The sequence below is a fragment of the Zonotrichia albicollis genome, chromosome 1 (genome assembly GCF_047830755.1).
Source record: "Zonotrichia albicollis isolate bZonAlb1 chromosome 1, bZonAlb1.hap1, whole genome shotgun sequence".
NCBI lineage: Eukaryota > Metazoa > Chordata > Aves > Passeriformes > Passerellidae > Zonotrichia > Zonotrichia albicollis.
This window is the reverse complement of record NC_133819.1, coordinates 151,220,618-151,240,429: the sequence shown is the minus strand read 5'-3', so window position 1 is coordinate 151,240,429 and position 19,812 is coordinate 151,220,618. Positions and strand designations below refer to the sequence as shown.

Here is a 19,812-nt window from a genome sequence, read left to right as displayed (position 1 = left end):
GGCCACAATCTCCAAGGTGAACTGCTGCCTCCAGAGAAGCTGTTGCCTCTTCAGAGAGCTGCTCTCCTGGGACTGGCCACTGCAGGGTATTTATAGCCCCAAAGGCTCATGACATGCACGCACATCATAATGGCCTCTGGACATGATGTCACTGTGGGTCACAAAGGCCTGGTGGCCATGGCTGCGCCCTTTCTGCCAGAGGCCTGGCGGTTTCCATGCTGATGCCCCTGGACACAAAGGCCTTTTTAAAGCCTTTTCTCCTCAACTTTGCCTACTCTTGCTCCTTTCCCAGTGACCTGCATCTCTCTCTTTTCCCACCACTTGGTCCCCCCTTAAACACACGCAAGGAAGCCCTGTGCCAAAGTGCCAAAGTGCTTTGCCCACCCGCATCACCCTGTGTCCCAGCCCTTGGCATCATCCTTATGTAGAGAGACCGTCAGAAACGTAAAAGCCTTATTGTAAGAGCCACACACTGCCATCTGGCAGGCACCTGTTTCATGTGGTCAAAACATCAAACCCCAAAATATTTTCATTGTGCTTCTTCATCACAAAGCAAGTAGATGAAGGTGCTTCTTTCCTGAGTGCCATAACTTAATTTTCATGGTTTGATGAATAACATTTGCTCCATTTTCTCTGGTGACTTTAACTCTCCACAATCCAGGTCACAGATACTGCTTCTTGGCATACTGTAATGTTAGTGCTGAAATTTGTGCTCCAAATCCTATTAGAAATTTCAGCAGATATTTCATGGACCAACTGGAATTAGATTTAATTTACTTTAGTGATGGGTATTGTCTTGTCACAATCATCACGATCATCCCAAATATCACCATCCCAGTCTTCTGGGGACACTCTTTCCTAATTTGCTTGGGGTTACGTGAATGTCAGGCACACATGGGCATCATCTAGATCTTTTCTTCCAACTTTTTCATTTTGTCCTTTTCTTCCTGCAATTACTCCTGTAACTGTTCAATTTGCATGTACAGTAGTAACTCAGCTGCTCCCCTGCCTTCTACTCCCTCTCTCAGATCTTGTCTCTACATTATGCTTTTTCCTGTCTTCACAGGTGGCTTTTAGGCAGCTGCCTAACATCTTACAAATAATTCCTTTTCCTCTACCATTTTCAATATTTTCTCTTGCTAATTTAATTTGCTTTGCAGTCGTACTCCACTCATGTCAGTGGTGGGGAGCTCATTCTTCTGAGAATTTGGGACTCAGACTTATTCCATGCTGCCATAACCAATCAGGGATAGTATTCCCCATCCTGACAGCTACACCAATATATTGTGAATGGGTGATTTAGATCACTTAAAGAACCACTGTCAAAGGTATTAGCAAAATGTGTTTTGTGTCGCCGTAATATTTTCTGAAAAATCCCTTTGCCCAGGATTTTCTCCTGGAAAGCTGAGAAGCCTCAGAGAAAAAGGAAAACAAATTCATATCTCATTTGCTTCTCCTGTGTTGTGTTCACATGTGGAATGTGTTTGGAGATTGTTTATCCAAGAGGTGATTGTTTCTTTGGCTTCATGTGAATTGTTTTGACTTAATGACCAATCACAGTCAAGCTGTGTCAGGACTCTGGAAGGACTCATGAGTTTTCATTATTATCATTTTAGCATTCAGTAAGTATCTTTTCTGTGTTCTTTAGTATTGTTTAGTATTCTTTAATATAATAAAATATAAAAAAATAACAAATTAGCCTTCTAAGAACATGGAGTCAGATTCAGCATTTCTTCCTGCCACGGGGAATCCCTCAAATACAATAGGTTTGGTGGTTTTTTTTTAATAAAAGGTTGCAAAAGTGTGACTTAACCAAGCTTGAGGTCAAGAGTCACTGTTTCTGATTGGCACAGTCATTTGAACATTGATTCTAAACTGTCATCTGACAAGTCAAAGTTGCCAAACTACAAGGTTATGCACAGTATCAGTCAATTACCAAAGATCTGCCACCAGTAAAAAGTCTCTCTGACTTCAGAATCATTCCAGCTCAAGGAGAAATTGCAGCAGTGTGAGGCAGCTCAGCTCCGAGTGGTGCCAGTCACCCCCTCCTGGCACAAGGTACTCTGCCTGCAAGGGTAATCAGAACACATCATTATCTTAAAGGCAGCAATGAATATATTAGAGATGAGGCAAAAAGATGGTAAAACTGCTGAATGTTCTTTCTGACAACCTATGAGCTCTCCAGTTGCTCAACTGTAGAACTGCAGCAGCGTTTAGGGCAAGAGACACTTCATTGCTTATAAGCTTATTTTTCTAGTTCTTTTTAAAAAGAGAAGAATACCCATTTCCTAAGGCAAACTGTTAAATATCTCTGTATCTATGCTTATTTTTATGATATAACAAAATTCTGGAGCCAGCTCGGTTAGTTTATGTGCCTGAACAAGTAAAACTTCTCAAAATAAGAAACCAATTCATTTTTCAAACTCACTGCACTAAGGGGAAAGCCACCTTCCTGAACTACTTTTCTGCATGTTGGTGACAATAAACCCAAAGAGCTCATTCTCACCTCAGTTAAACTGGCACCAACCTGCTCATTTTCCATCATTGCCCAATTAACTTCCACTTTCCAGGTGCAATACTGATACCTTTTGCACTTGAGGAAGGAGATGGCAAGACTTAGTTTCATTTTTATTTTGGGAAAAGAACTTTTCTCATGACCTGCAGCCCTTTGCTCTGTCAGAAGCTTTAATTTTAAGAATTTTCTTATTTGTACTAAGATCTAGATATTAATTTCTATCTGAAAGTCAACAAAGTTTGAAATGGAAATGAAATACTTATTTTAACAGAGAATAAGTAATTATTGGAGCTGATTATGATGGGATGAAGGGAAATCTCCACTCTTTGACTTCCTTAATCAAAGTCAGATATTCTTCTAAAAAAAGTTGTGATAGATCACTTAGCAGCAATCTGAATGAAATTATAAAATCAGGTATAATGTCTGTTTTTCTCCACACTCAAACCTTTGAATCTGTTTGTTCTTTTGGTGGATCTAACATTCAAAGCACTGATCCATCACACCATCCAAGCTTATCAGGGAGGTGAACCCTTACAAGTGTTAGCTTAAAACAAAATTTGTTATATAGTATCAGTGCCAATCTGAAGGCTTTTAAAAAGACTTCTACAGACAGATGTGTGCTTTTCATTTAAGAAAAAAATCAGAAATCAGCAGGATATAGCCAAGCTGCAGCACAGAAAGGGATAAATTCTGCCAGGGTAACATTATCCCCTCCGTTTTTCTGTCAATCTTTTCCCATTCTGGATTTTCTCACTGTCAAAAGACCAGATGCTTCATTGCAGCATCTCAGGGAGAAATGGCCTAAGAATCTGTTTGGTTCTTAGAAAAGACAAAGGGAGAAGTCCATCTTCAAGCAAAGAAAGCTTTAGAGGGATTTTTCTAAAGCATCCCTAGAAGTTGGGGTAAAACTGCTGTTGACATTGAAGGAATTCCTTTCCCTTTCTCTTCCTGTTCAGATACATTAACCCAAGATATGATATTCAGGGAAATGGAATCAATCTTCACCTCCTAGGGTTGTACTGCGATTTACAGCCCAGGCACTCCTCCACGACCTGAGGCAATGTAAACCTTCTTGATCTTTCCTGCTTTCTTCTGACAATCTTGCTCTTCCCTAGGTTTTGGGTTGTTGTTGTTTTGTTTTTGGTTTTGTTTTTTTCATTAAAATTATTAAATCTGTAAGAAAATGGCAGGCAAAGTTTGGAAGTGGAAGGATTACCCTGAGTATACTCTCACCCCATTTCAGACCCAGCTTTCCATTCTGTGGCTGGACCAGCTACTGGACACAGTGATTTCATGGATCACTGTTGACCTCTTTTAAGCAAAGGTCTAAAAAGGCCAATTCAATACCATGGGAGAATTAAACTTTCCAAAAAGTGGACCAGTTGCAGTTCAGTGTGAAACCTCAGTGTTTCTTTCCAGAGGAGGATGGAAACCTGGTTTTCTGGCTGACATTGCCCAGCCATCAGCACTGGAGACTCCGGAAGCTGGGAGTTCCTGGCAGGCAGAGTCCATCCAGGATGCTGCTGGCACAGTGCTGGCAGGCAAACCCCAAATAAAGCAGGCTTGTGAGCAATTTGCTGAAGGGAAAGAAAAACCACACGAAAACCTTCCTCAGGATGTTGCAAATGACACAGATCAGCAGTTTTGGTAGCAGGTGTGTTTTTCTCAGCATTTTCCCCACCACTTCTCCTTACAAGCTGGATATTTCCTGCTGTATTTCTTGGTTCCCAGAGACTCATTGCTGCCTGTCAGGCAGAAGGATGTTTCAAGCTATATCCTGCCCTGCTGCAGGAAAAATCCTCATGCTGGTTTTGGCTAACTTAAATTTCCTTTGAGGAGTGTATTCCCAGGTGTTCAGTTTAGTAACTACACGATTTTCTGGATGATCTTATGTTTTACAAATGGCAAAAATTATCTTTTAACAAAGAATGAATAAGAAGAAAGCTACTCTTGACTGCCTGAGAATTGCAGGCTTTACCTAACAGTTAAAATTTGGAGATGCTGTTTTGAAGGAAGGACTTGGAACAGGGCGTATCTTCCCTCTGCAAAGACCCATTGCAGCACAGGAGCAACACTCAATAATGTGCTAATTAATCAACTTTCCTTAGAAAGATATCAGAGAGAATAGTTCCCAGACAATTCAGCTGGACAAATGTTTCTGAGCCACAAGAATCAGATGTGATTGAGTGGATTAAAGGAGCAAAAGGGCAAAGGCACACATGGTTCCTGCAGATTTACCCTTCCCATTTCAAAACACTGCCCTAAAATACCACTCTGGGGCAGATTTGCTTGATGGGGAGAGACTTAGGGTAGCACTTTCCCACAGCACATCCCCATTTCACTCCAAAGTAGCTCCAGTTCTGAGCAATCAAAAGTAAATTACATTTATTAAATCCCTTGATCCCACCTTTAAGGATTGCCAGTAACAGCATTTTCATAAAAGGAAATGTCTCTCTCAGGCTCCAAATCTTCCCATTTCTGCTGTAATTTAAAGTGGGGAATAACTTATTCAGAAAAGATTTCTGCCAATGCCTGTCATCCATGTTAGGCATATTTAATGTTTAATAAAATTTTGAACACACCATGCTGTATTTCAAATTCTTCAAAGCTAGATACTTGATGAATATCATTTGAGTGAGATTTCAGCTTAATGGAACAGCTTGGGTTGGAAGGGAACTTGAAGATCATCTCATTCCATGATCTTCTTCTGCTCAGGGCCTAATTACCAACCTAGCCTAATTACCAACAGCTCATTGCCACTGCTCCACAGAGCTTCCAAATCCCTTTGTGTTTTGGGGAGATTTTTGGATGGATTCCCATCCATTTTGATGGATTCCCATGATGTTGGAGAAGACAAAGTTCCTCTTGGAAGCAGGAGAGGTCAGGAGGCTGGACACACAACACAAATGCTGCTTATTGACTTCAGGACCCCTTGGCTAATTGTTTATAATCTTGAAAAGTCTCCAGAACTTGCAGATAACTAATGAGATGAACCTATGTAGAGGCCAAGGTCAGAGTTCCTGGTGTCCTACCCCAGGGTGTGGCAGGTACTGGGAGTCATAGAGGAGTATAAGGACAGATTATAAGAGAAAATAGCTCTTCTCTGATACACTCCTACCATCATCTGGTTTGGTGACTTTACTGATTTTAGGAACTTTCCTACTTGAGGGGAGGACCCAAGGCATTTTTTACATACCCATATATTTAATAACAGAAAAACCACGTGATCCATGGGCTTGCTGGATGAGTGCTGCTAGCACAGCAATCCTAAGGGAAGCAGTGATAAAAGCAGTGGATAAAAGTGGAAGCATGGGACACAGGAAAGCTGTTCTGTTCCTTCCCATTCTCTGCTCTGGCCAAAAGCACCATCAGAAGCTCATTTCATCAGTTTATCATTTCATGGCAACCAGATCTACTTTAGAATAGTCAGAAAATAACCCTGAGTCAGACCATGGGTTTGTTTCCTGAGCAGATCAAATCAAGGGGATCCTCCTCTCTTGCAAATGGGAAGGGCACTCTCAATGACCACCCCACTGCAGCTCCTCTTCTCCTCCAAGTGAAGGGAGGACTTTGTGATTACATTACCACAATGACACCTCCACCTCCCCATGAAGCAGCTTCCAGGAGTTGTGCTCAATCTCCAGCTCATTTGGGTTGATAACATCCCACCTTCCTGCTGAAGACCAGCTCCTACCACTGCTTTCTGCTCATTCTGGTTTTAGACTCCCACCATCATCTTTAAAGTCCTTAGAAAAATGAAATGGGCCCCCTCATTGAGCTCATTTCTCTACTGCAGGACTGCAACAGCTGTGGTCAACAAAGATGTGAGAGGGCTTTGAGACCCTGAGACTTTGCTAGGGTGATGGATGATTATTGGACTCAATAATTCCCTGAAAGTAGTTCTGTGATGCAATTCAAGCCTAGCAAGGGCAGTACAGTTCCCAACAGGGATGGCAGGAGACTTAGGCTGCAAATCTATCTGGGAAAAATTCTATTGCCACAAATAAATAAATTCAGGTTATCAAAAAAAAAAGGAGGAGGAAGAACAACCGTCCTTTGTCCTCCATGTGTTGCCACAGCAATGTAATGATCAAGCAAGGTATTATTAACAACACATGCAAAAGCAGAAAGCCTGCATCCAGTTCTTAAATCTTACCTATTTTTAAATAAAATCACTTACTAGAACAAGATCCTCCAAAGAGAAGTGTTACTTTTTTGGACACTTACAAAGACATTTAAATAAGAATATAAAAATATAAATATAAATATAAATATAAATATAAATATAAATATAAATATAAATATAAATATAAATATAAATATAAATATAAATATAAATATAAAGCCTTGCAGAGAAGAAAGGATACTATCCAGCTGTGGAGATTTTTGTTTATTTACTAGTGAAAAGACTTCAAAATCTTTTTCAGGTCTCCTTCAAAACAGTCTGGGCTGTAAGGCAGAGCCCATGTTTACTCAGTGTGGCACTGATTTAGCTGTGACTCTGAGAGAAGAGTCCTGCAAGGACTGAAGGGTTGTGGCTGCCTTGAATTTACAGAAGGAAAAGCCTTTGGATCATTTATCTCTGAAGATGAAGTGCCTTCTATTCACTGTACACAAGAGAATAACAAGGCTATCGTTATATAACTATGGTGCTAACCTAATTAATATTTGACTAAGAAAGAAAAAGAGAAAGAATAAAGCTTTTAGAAGTTCAAGAGTATTAGATAAAACCTTGGACTTAACAGTCTTCCTCTTTTCATTTCCCTGCTTTAATCTTCAGGTATAAAGAGACTAGTTTGAAATAATTTAGGATGTTTTTATGGGAAGATCACAGAATTGTTGAGTTTAGAACAGAAAACATCTACTCCAACCCTCTTAGCAAAACAGGGTCAGCCAGAGTAGTTTGCTTGTCTGAGTTTTGAACATCTTCAAGGAGGGAGACACAACATCTCTGGGCAAACTGCTCTGCTGTTTGTCCACCTTCAAAACAAAATAGAAAAGGAAAACAAAAGAAAAGAAAATTTCTCGTTTCTAAATGAAATCACAGAAGCATAGAATGGGTTGGGTTGGAAGGGATCTTAGAGATCATCCAGTCCCATTCCCCCTGCTATGGACAGGGACATCTTCCACTGATGCTCAGAGCCCCATCCAACGTGGCCTTGAACACTTGCAGAGATGAGGCAGCCACAGCTTCTCTGGGCAATCTGTGCCAGGGTCTTACCATCTTCACAGAGAAGAATTTCTTTCTACTATTTGATATAAACCTTCCCTCCATCCTAAGGCCCTTCCCCCTTGTCCTATCACTGGATACGTGTGTGAACATCTCAGCTGAGAAGGGACCTACCAGGATCATCCAATGTCTAACCCAAGCTTGCAGAGGCTGTGGTCAGCATGGAAAAGGTGGAAACTAGGAGACTGAAGGAGAGATAGGACAGGGACCCTGCAGAGTGTCTCCAGGAAGAGTGAAATAGCTGGATTCAGGATTATCAAATAGACAGGATTCAGGCAAGGACTAAGTGCTGCTGAAGCACTGCTGGTGCTCATGTGGCAGAAAGAAAAAATTGAAATAAAATTTAAAATAAAGGTGTAAAGTAATAAGGTTTGCACATTAAGGAATTCCTCCAGGAGGAATGGCAGCAGACATGAGCTCACTAATGCCTAACAGCTTCACAGCACAAAAACTTCTCTCCTCTGGATGTCTGCTTTTCTCACAGAGCCTGACATGCTTTTACCTCTTCACCTGCCTGTCCTGCCTTCAGCCCTGAGAGAAAACAGCCCACACTCAATAAAGGTCTGGCATTCCCTCTGGAAAACACAGAGGTAAATTCTCAAAATAGTGTGGTGGAACTTTAAAGTATCTAAATACAAGTACCATTTCCAGGACTCTCAGATTAAATTATTTCATAGCATTCAGGTGGATGAATGCTTCACCTCTGCCTTTTTTTCATTTCTGGTTTGTTCTGGGTTTTTTTTAATAAATAACCATTTTTGTATAGATATACAATATTCTTTTAGATTGCCAGATTATCTCCAGGTAGTTCACATCATCATTCTACATTCCTTTTCTCACTATCAACTCAACACTCAAATTGATTTTTGAGGTTCCTGTCAAACTTCCCTCTCCTCCTGTAAAAAAAAAAAAAATCTCTGCCATTTAGATATGGAGGATTCTTTTTTCTTTTGGACACCTCTATGGCTTTTCTCTTCCACCACAAGTTCAATACTTCCAAAATAATTTTAAATAATCTGAAGTATAATAAATGAAACAAGGTGGGCAAGACACAAGGTCTATTGGTGAGAATCTAAGTCAAAGTCCTTGTGCCAGAGGGCTTTTTCACAGAACCTGTTGCTGATGAAGATTCCTGGCTCTGGTGACTGCAGGTGCCATGGATTTGGGAAAAGCCGTTTGACAGAGTTTTAAGGAAAACAGGTTTTTCAAGGAAAATAGGTTCTCCAGGTGCTGGTACCTGAGTTTTAATATCAAAAAGCATTTTGCAATATTCCTCCATGCAAAAACTTGGAAGTTCCTTCTTCTGAGAAATAATGAGAGAAAGCCCTGAATTTATTTCCATTTTCTTGAAGATAAATTAAGGGAAGAATGGAGGAAGTTTCTGGTCACCTCTTTTATGACCACCTTCCTAATTGTAGGGCCATCATCTGGTCTTTAATTACTGCAGTTTTGCAGAGGTGACCTGGTAGAAAATCCAGCCTAATTCCTATGGCTTTAATTAACAGGCAGAGCTAAGAGACCCTGAGACTGTTTATTTCTGTTCCTTGGATGAGAAAAAACATTGACTGGCACAACAATATTTGTCTTCTTTTGGATCCCTGGTTCAAAATGATAGCAAAATACATCAAAACACAATGTGAGCGTATGAGATATTTGTTATTGCAATTACACATGGCAGCCACGTTAATTAGTCATCCCAGCATAGATGGTGGAGAGGGGAGATTATAAATTTAAACAGCTTGGGTCACAACAGTAACAAAGTCAGAATATAAACCAAAATGCCTTGTGGGAAAGAGATAATATTTTAACTATCTCTATTTTGGAAATGTTCATCAATTGTGAAATGCCATAGAAGTTAAGAAAACATTTTATCTACTAAAACTGATTGAGTGTTGTTTCTCTGTAGAGAGGAAATTCTTGCCTGTTTCTATTTTTTGTTTCTTCAGAAAAATTTTGTCTCCAGAGACTATACCAGGATTCAAGCCCTCTTGAACCATTGCTACTAGCCACAAGCTTGAATATTTTGTTTTGTTTGTTAAGGAATAAACTTGTAATTTTGTCCCACTGGTTAAATTAACTTTGCTTTCTGCACAGTTCCCCAAGCCCAGAAGAACACAAAATATAAGCACTCATTTATTAGAGGAAAAATATCAGAACTGGAAGCTGGATTTTGCGGGGTTTTTAGCAAGAGATTTTCTTCCTTCTGCAAAAAGAAAAGGAAGACAAACAATTTACCTACATCCTGCATTTTGGGTTCCAGAAATCTCAGTTATGAACAGTTCAAGAACATTTGCCTTCATCATGGATCAAGGATGAACAACCTAAGGTGCCACAATATGATTCCTTTTTCCTGTAAGAATCCATCACCCTTTCACAGCTCAAAAGTTTTGAGGTTTTTAAACTATGATTTTGGAAAATGTGAACAATTTGATTTCATTTTCTGGATACACATCAAAAACATGGCTTTTGAAACTTCTCAAATAGGATTTGCAACGTTATCCTCCTCTGCCTTCCAAGTCCCTGCTTTTTTCATAGAATCATAAAATCATTAATGTCCAAAAATCCCTCAGAGATCATTGAATCCAACAGTTAACCCTGTACTGCCAGATCCAACACTAAACCACGTCCCCAAGTGACACATCTTTTGGTGATCCCACCGCCTCCCTGGGCAGTCTGCTCAACTGACTGACCACCCTTTCCATGAAAAAAAATTCCAGATATCCAATCTGAACCTCCTCTGGTAAAACTTGAGGCCATTTCCTCCCATCCTATCACTTGGGAGAAGAATCTGCCCCCACCTGGCTACATCCTCCTGTCAGGGAGTTGTAGAGAGCAATAAGATCCCACCTGAGCCTCCTTTTCTCCAGGCTGAGCCCTCTCAGCTCCTTCAGCCCCTCATCAGATGTGCTCCAGACCCTTCCCCAGCTCTGTTGCCATTTTCTGGACACACAAATGTGTCCCCCCTTTTTCACCACCCCAAACAAGGGTGCTTGTCCTCACACACCACCTGTGACCATCCCCACAGCTCTGCTGTGGAGAAAAGGATATCTGTTACAACTGAGAGAAGGCTCAGATCTCTGGAAGTTTCTCAGGATAAATCCAAACCCTTCACTGCTGTGGTGGTGTAAGAAGTTCATCTCTTCACAGCTTTCCATCCCAAATCTCCTGCAAATTCTCTTCACAGCTTTCCATCCCAAATCTCCTGCAAATTTCCATCCCACATCTGCTGCACAACACAAGATCTTTTTTCTCCTCTTCTCCCATAAAAGGAGCAGCTCAGCTCCTGACCCTGATTAGTTCTGCCTCTTGCTAAGAAGCTTTGAGCCATTTTTAGTGCCAAAATGGCATAGCAAGGACTTTGAGACTCTATCAAAACTAATAACCACTGTCCAGAGTCGTGAAGGACTACAGAGGGGATGTGATTGTGAGTCCTGCCATGTTTTCCATCACTGGAAAGGAAGGAGTTTGGTGGGAAAGGCACCTGGGAGGCCTCAATAATCCCATAAGTGCAGCCAGAGTGAATTCCTTGAGCTGGACACAGAATGGGGTTTGCCAAAGGGAGGATGGATCTGCACAACCTCGACACATGCAGATCCCATTTCCAACAGCCACTCACCTCCATTTATCTCCTGCATCTCTGGGGATCTGCTTGCCTCCAGCTTCAAACCGGAGATTTATGTAACCTAAAAAGGGCAGAAAAATAGTCAAGAATCATGTATTTCAATTTGCACTTTTTGCTGTTGAGGGAGCAGGGGGGTACAGGGGAATTGGCTGGTGGTGATGTTATTTTGGTCAAGAAGAAAATGTTCCAAACATGAATGTAGAAAATAATTAATTATGGAGTAACCACTCCCACTTCTTCCTTCTTGCAGATGCTTGAAGACTATTTCTCTCTAAATGGAAGAGAGATACATTTTTGCAGGAAATGCAGCTCTGATGAATACCAGTTGCTGAATTTCCCCTGTCCACCCTGAAACATTTCGCCTGTTCATCTAATGGCTTTTTGGAGCAGCAGGGCTGATTTGTCCTTGCCACAGAGTGAACTGGCTTTTAAAATTGATTTATCCTAACTTCATTTTACAGGAGGATCAGTTCTCTTTTCCTGATCAAGTCCTTGTGTCACATAAAACCCAAACATTCTGGGACATGGGGAACAGAAGACCATCCAGGAAAACTATCAGTGATCTCTGGGATCACAGCAGCTTGGATTTACTGGCTTTCCTAGGAAAAAGAATTCACATTTCCTAGAGCAAAAAAAATCATAATAGTACAAAAATCAAGAAGCTGCAAAGTAAGGAGACACACTGGTGTGTGAAATTCCCCGGATTTTATTTTAGGTAGCCTCAATTCCATGTGGGAAGAAAGGGATAAGAGATAGGAATGTAATAAAGGATTTGATATGGAAGCTCCCAAGACAAAAAAAATCTTGCCCCAAAATTCAAAGTATAAATTGAACCTCTCAATGTGTGCAGGGTGACCACATGAGCTGAACAAATGGGGATGTGAGGGCAGGTTTGATTTGGTTTTCTGGATTTTAATTTTTTGTAAGTACTTTGTGCTGCACACAGAAAACATGCAGAGATTCTGACTGTGCCACAGGCTGGGCTTACAAGAAATTAACTGAGAGGATAGAAATTCCAAAGAGTTCAGACTGGTTTTGGCCCATTTGGCTGCAGCTGGAGTAGAATGCACAAAAGTAGCTCTCAATAATTTTGTGTTAGGTTTAAAAACCCCCAGTGAACACTTTGTTCATTGTATTTACAATTTTTCTATTGTTATTCTATAAAAGTAAGCAGAGTTCTGCAATTCCATCTTAGAGATTTCCACAAGGGTGATATCCCAGGGTCATATCCCCTGAGACAGTATCCAGCCATTTCAGTGGGAATTTCATACGAATAACATGTCCCGGTGAAGAGCTGGATTTCAAGTTGCTTTCTGTGGTAAGGCTGGGGCAGACAGGCAATCCTAAGGTAATATTGAAACCCTCTACAAAACATCAAACTCTAATGAGACAGGCAATAACCTTGGCCTCAAAGAGCCAAAAATTAACTGTCTTTTTTGGCCACTTTTATTCATAATCATAGCTAATCATGATTTTTCCCCCTTCTATAAATTCAGAGCCATAAAATATCCTCTTGGTCTCCCTTATTTCCTCTTGTTGGTGTAGATAAAGGCTACATTACAAAACACTCCATGCCTGTTTATTTACATGTGGCTTAACATAATGAGCCACTAATCTTATTTGAGGCCTCTGAGCAGTATTGAAATATAGATTGTCACTAATAACCATAGCACTTCCATGTCACTGGTTCTGAAATGGCAATTCTTCCCTCCCTGCTTCCCCATGGAGCCAAAGAGAATGTTTGCTGAATTTCCAATGGGCATGTCAGGAAAACAGCATCAACCACAGCAGAAAATCCCCAATTTACTGAACGTGTTCCTTCTTTGAGTGAATTATTGTGATGGAGTTTCCCAAACAAAAAAAAAAACAGCAAAAGAAAACCCCACAAAGTTATCCAGCTGTTGGCCACAAAATCCCATTTTTCAGGTTGGTTCTAACTTTACAATAAGTTGGAAGCATCTGTTATACAACAGTTTTCCACCTGTAAACAACATTTCTTGGAAACAGAGGCATTGTGTTGAAATATTTTGATTTTCGTGAAATATCTGACGGGAAATTTGGATTGTTTTGACTTCTTCATTTCACTCTGGTGTTGAAGTGTTTTGTTTCAATAAAGCAGAGAGGGTTTGTTTTGACTTTCTTACTCTGTTTTGTTTCACCCTAATTTTATATTACCATCCTTCCAATACTGTGTTTATGTATTTGCCTGTTATAGCAACCGTTCCTTTGGCCATCTGAAAATATGCTGAGATGAAAGAAAATGAGTATATTTCATCTTTTCTCTGAGTAGTATTGATTACTTCACAACATAATGTTTGTACAATCACTGATGTTTTGGATGGTTTTTTTTTCTTTTCTCATTTCACTGAAGCTCCATTTTGCTGTAAAAGCAATTTTCAAAATGGCACCTTTTCTCACAGACAGGGACATTTATTTACCATCAAAACTAATGAGCTAACTAACAGTGTCAAATCGCATTCAGCTGCCACGACAATTAATTTCCCACTGCCTGGCCATGGCTGCCCTTTTTCCTCCTGATTTACAGGCCCTCATTGTACAACCTTCCCCTTGCACTGGAATAAGTTATTTGGCCCCCTTGCTGGGGAAATTAGGTGTTATTTCAGGTACAATTGAATACTGGGAGGTGTCCTTGCCCATGGAAGGGTGTTGGAATAGGTTTTATGTGCCTTCCAACCCAAACCACACTATGATTCTGTAATCCTCCACAAAAATGTCCACAAAAAGGCAGGTTTTGACTCCTGATTCAAGGCAGTGGAAAGCCATGGCAGCAATCAGGTTAAGCTGCACATTAATCCTTAAGAGGTTGTGCAGAAAACTTAGGAATTTCTCCAGAGAGTTGGGAACCTTGGTTCTGAACAGCATCCTTGGGATGATAATGGACAGTAGCAGAGTATCTCCACCAGCCTTACCCCCAGTGTGTCACCTCATGTCAGCTTTTGATCCAAACAAATCCCAGGAATTACAGATAGGGAAAAAGATCTGTGCAGTCAGTGAGGTGGGAGTAGGATTTTTGCTGAAGATTGTTCTCCACCTGGAAGTTTAATGACTAAATTACTGAGCTCAAAGCCAGGTCTGTGTACAACACTGTGGCCCATTCTATGTCCCCACACAACCCTGGGAAGCCCTTGTTAATTCCTACCACTTTCTCCCCAGTGCAATAAACCCCTTTCCTGTTTTTTGTAGCCCAACTTGTGCTTCCTAATGCTCTGGGATGTGACTCCAGGATACTCCAGTATCCATCTGATCTCTCCTGTGCTTTCAGATTTATAACCATTTCCCCCCACCTTAACTCTTAATATTCTCCATACTCACCATGCATGAAAACTCTGATGTTTTATTCAGGGGCAGCTGTCTCTGGCCATACTTCTGCCAATTAAATACCAGCACCATAACAATGCTGTTGCATAACTTCACCTTTAATTCTCTGACAATAATTTTATTGCTTCAGATTTTGACTCACATATTCGTATTTCTTGATGCTTTCCCTGTTCTCACATCTATTTCCACCTCTGTACTGCTGCTATCTATTATTACCAGGTTGCCACAGTAACTGCATTCCTCAACATTCCTTATTTGTTCCACACCAATTGTTATATGGACTGTGTTTGTTCCCATCATTGCCAATATCTTGATCCTTTTGTTGTTGTTGTTGAAATTTTGTCATGTTCTGTAGTTTGGAAGCTTTTGGCTGCACATCATGGGGCAAGGAAGAAGAGAGGTAACTCCTCCTCCAAGGCTCCACATTCACAGTTCTCAGTGAAAATATTGCTGTTCTCTGAGGCAGTTGGCTCTGACATGTCATCCTCTGCAGGTCATCAAGTTTTCCATTTCTCTGACCATCCAAGAATCAGAGATTCTCCCAGTTCACCTGATTCTCCCTGGTGTTCTCTGCAGGACTGCTCTGAGAGGGAGCTACTGCCCACCCCAACAAACTTGTCCAGGCTGCAGAAACATCCCCATGGGCAGCACTGGAAAACCCCAAATCCCACTCCACACCAGGGCACCCTTCCTGAAACTGCGACATGAACTCCTGCATGCTCAGCGAGGGGATTTCTTTCCCTCTCTCTCTCAACCTCTGTGTTTTGCTGCCCTCTCCTGCCCAGCCAGGAAACCTCTCAAACCTCCCAAACCGGAGACTGCAGAGCTCACCTGGAAATTTGAGGTTCCCTCATATGTATGACAAGTCTTGCCAGAGCAGAGCATCGCTCATGGGAGGAAAGTGGCAGAGGCAGCAAGGAGGTACAGGGTATCAGTGGATACCAAGATTAACCCTTCCTGAGTATCTGTTCTGGAAAGAAAAACAAACAAACAAACTAAAAACAAGAGCTGTGAGGAAATTTCTCTGCAAAAGAAGCAGTACTCAAATGTTTCTACAGCTTGACCCAAGCACTAAAGGGGGTGTTATCCTCTTCTTCCTTAACTCTCAGGAGCTCAGGATGTGGTTGTGGGAGGAAGTCAGAGAGGTCATTGCAGCATTGCAGCCACTGCTGTAGTGGAGCCTCTGAGCTCACAGTTTGGAGATCCCAAATGGCCCCTCCATGTCCTTCACTCCCACAGTATCATCCCACATCCCACAGCCCCAAAGGTCGGTGACTGTGACCACCTAAAACAGCAAAGGGCAGTGCTGCCACCCCCTGCACACCAACCCTGTCCCTGGGAAGAAAACCTTGTCCCTGTCCCTCACTGCCAATGTTCCAGTCTCAGCTATGTTATTGCCTACAAAAATTCTCCATTTCAGGCATCACTGGAGTGATTTCATGGTGCTTTTACTGATTTGTTGATTAATGACCTTGCTGTGCTGCACAACAAAAACTTTCTTGGGGCTGAAACAGAAGCCCAGCACTGAGGACATAAACTGCTCTACTGCCATCCAAGCACCAGGAATGGAGCTGCTTTCTCCCACTAAAAACTAACAGAGATAAGAGCAGATTTGGGCTGATATTAGTGGGTTCACTCACTGTATTCCTGAAGGGAAAGCAAATGGTTTCCTGTAACTCACTCCTTGTGCTGGGGTGCCAGGCCATCCCATGGTAATGCAGCCAGCCAAGTCATAAATCACTGAATCATGGACTATTTTGGGTTAGAAGGGACCTTTAAAGGTCACCAAGCCCTCCTGCCATGATCAGGGACACCTTCAACCAGATCAAGTTGCTCAGAGCCCTGTCCAACCTAAACCTGAAAGTTTCCAGGGACGGGGCAGCCACCACCTCTCTTCTCTTCCTTCACTGCTGAAGGCCTGGCACAGGTTGCCCAGAGAAGATGTGTCTGCCCCATACTGGGAAGTGTCCAAGGCCAGGTTGGATGGGGCTTGGAGCAACCTGGGACAGTGGAAGGTGTCCCTGCCCATGGCAGGGGGGTTGGAACAAGATAATATTGGGTCACTTCCAACCCAAGCCATTCTAGGATTCTCTGGATATAATTCCCAGCTGACTAACACAGCCACCAGCTGATCCTCATTCCACACAAGCAGAGAGGAGAGACCAGGCCAGGGTGGTGCTAGAGATGCTGCACAAACATGGACATGGGCATAAATGTGACAGTAAAAAAGTCACAGACAAGAAAAGCTGAGAGGTGACCTTGACAAGTCAACTAATGCAATATTTATTGGTTTTTGAAAGAAGGGTGTATTGAGCAAGAAAGAATGACATCAGCCAACAGAGGATGAAAACAAGCACTCGATAAGAGTTGGCTTAAAGCTCTATCCAAGCATAGGTGGAGGAATATAAAGCAGGAAGAGGGATATATCCAAGACAGGCCTGGTGGATATGCTGTCCTCATGCTCAGTGCTCAGGCAAGTGCTGCAGGTGAACTGGGGCAGGCAGTATCATGGAAAGGACAGTGTAGAGCCAGCCTGTCACCAAATTACCCCAAATCTTTACCAAGAACAGAGTCCCTTGTGATGATGTCCATATATGGAGTTTCTAATCCTACCTACCTACCTGAGGGAGAAAATAAAAACAAAAACAAAAAATTCAAAACCCATAAAACCTGGCATCAGCTAGAAAGTGCATACATGCCTGGGAAAACTGGAAAAAAACCCACCAGTTTTATTTTAAATTCAGATACTAACATTTACACTGAAATGTCAAGCCATAAGAGAATGGAATCAACTGAGCCTGTAAAAGCAAAATAGGCCACATTATTAGACAGCACTTTTAAAATTAGTCTTGATGTTCGCTTAATTATATCCCCTTGGCTGAGTCAGGAAAACAGAACCTTGCCTTATTATTACCATTTCATATCATTATGAAGGTCCTTGATTGGGTTCTGTAGATGATCTCAATGGGATCTGTCAAACAATAGGATAATCTTCATTTCAGTGAAAAAGCTCTCTCTCCCAAAGGCACAGGTTTTTTTTGATAAATGGCTCTTTCATGTAGACACAAACCTTGCAAGACATTGAATCATGTGTTCAAAATATAATGGCTTAGATGATTAACAAAAAGTTAACATGGGAAAGGTATAATGTACTTAAGAAAAATCTCTTTATTCCTGAGAAGGAAAAGAAAGATGGGGTAGAAAAGTAATGTTTACTGCCAGCTCCACAGCAAGTACATCCACACACAGTATAATTATCCAAATTCCACTGCCCTCCAGTAAGGTGGGGTTCCAGAGAACTTAGGACAATAGATCACCTGGAGTTGCCTAAAAATGTAACCCTATTGGAAGGAAATTCTTTGATAAGTTTATCAAAATTATGAGCAATTTCTTCCAGCACAGTTAGAACTTGAGTGTAAAATGAATCAAATCAGTGTAAGCAGAAAGGTGCATTTGTCAAAGCAGTATTAGCAGCAAGGAAGCACATTACAGCAAAAGTGTGGAAAACTGTACTTTCTTTGCTCAGAAAAGCCATAATTTGGCAAAGAACTTCAGTGTGTGCCTAAGTTATGAAGTACATTACATATGATGGAAATCAAGCAGTGAGGTTGTTATTCCCCAGAATGTTGTAACTTAATTTCCTCCATTTGTCAATTAGGAGTACATGGGGAAAATACTTTTTAAATCCAAGAATAAATATATCCAGAGAAGTAGGAGCACAAGTGTGATTGGTACAAGACTTCTGGCTGTGATGTCCAGACCTCACAGAGCTTGTACAACCACGTCCATTTCTGATTCACCTGCAATTGAACATGCTTCGGTTCTGCCAATAAACCAGAGTGCCTCAGGCCTTCTGGAAAGCCATTTTATATGAGAAACATGAAAATCCTGACTTCTCTTATTTATGATTTAAAGCAGAATCTCCAGAGCTTTGTCAAGGCAGAGAAACATGCATGCCTCAGGGCATGTGGCCACCTCCAGCCAATAGAGGTCAGGAGGAACAACACTTCCCCCCTGGCCCCAGGAGGAGCAACACTTCCCCTCTGGCCCCAGGACTACCTGCCGCACCTCAAGGTGTGTGCTATGGGCTACTGTACAAGGCAATTCAAGTCCTTTCTCTAATTCCTCCCTCTCTGCCCACCAGGGACATCTCCACAAGGATCTCAAAGGCAACCAGCAACAGGATGAGAGGACACAGCCTCAAGCTGTGCCAGGGGAGCTTCAGGTTGCACATCAGGAAGGATTTCTTCACAGGAAGGGTGCTTAAACTTTGGAATGGGCTGCTCAGGGTGGTGGTAGAGTCACCATCCCTGGGGGTGCTTGAGAAGTGACTGCACATGGTGCTCAGTGCTGTGGTTTAGCTGACAAGGAGGTGATTGGACAAATATTGGACTCAGTGATCTTGGAGCTCTTTTCCAACCTTAATGATTCTGTGATTCTATGTCAACTTCCAGGTTAAAACTGAAGGATGGCAGTAAATGCAGCTTTGCACTGGGAACTAGAACTGGAAATGTGGGAAGACAGCAGAGTGGGGAGGATAATCAAAGAGAAGTGGAAAAATGAGATTAGTCTGTTTAGTGTTGCCCTTTATCTTTTCAAATCAGTCCTGAAGCAGCCTTAAAACTGTGAAGATGGCTAAGCAGAGACCTTTGGACTCAGGTGACGCTGGCATGTCCCCACCATCATATAACTTAGCTCCTCTGTCACCTCCAGGGTCCTAATTCTTGATTATCCTCAGATATGTAAACATCAGTTGAGTCCCAGGCTATTTTGCAATAAGGCTGTCAGTCTTCCCCAAAACAGCTGCTCAAGGGTAGATTTTTTTGCTGTAAAACTCTTGCTCAGTGAGCAGTGCATGAGATTTCACCAGGTTTGGCTTCCCTTGCCTTACAGTGTGTTCCAACAGGGTCACCTCTGGCTTTGCATCTCCAGGGCATAGAGCCCAAAGCAGTGTAAAAGCAAAAGGTCTGTTCTAAAGGAGACAATTCTTGATCACTGTGGAGGAATGGTGGGCATGACCAATGAGGGGAATAGGGAAAGGGATGAAAGACAGGCATTGGATGGATGAGGAGACATAGAAGATGAGGGGATGTAAACCCCAGACCT

At 41.8% G+C, this 19,812-nt stretch overlaps 1 long non-coding RNA gene across 1 annotated transcript in view; it reads right to left on the bottom strand.

The window, feature by feature from the left end:
- Positions 1–434: 434 nt before the first annotated feature.
- Positions 435–19,812, bottom strand: part of LOC141725446 (uncharacterized) — a 31,693-nt gene continuing 12,315 nt past the window's right edge. The window contains exons 2-4 of the long non-coding RNA XR_012577301.1: positions 15,538–15,676; positions 11,362–11,428; positions 435–2,067 (exon numbers count right to left, since the gene is read on the bottom strand). This is a non-coding gene — a long non-coding RNA (uncharacterized LOC141725446). The remainder of the gene's footprint in view (positions 2,068–11,361; positions 11,429–15,537; positions 15,677–19,812) is intronic.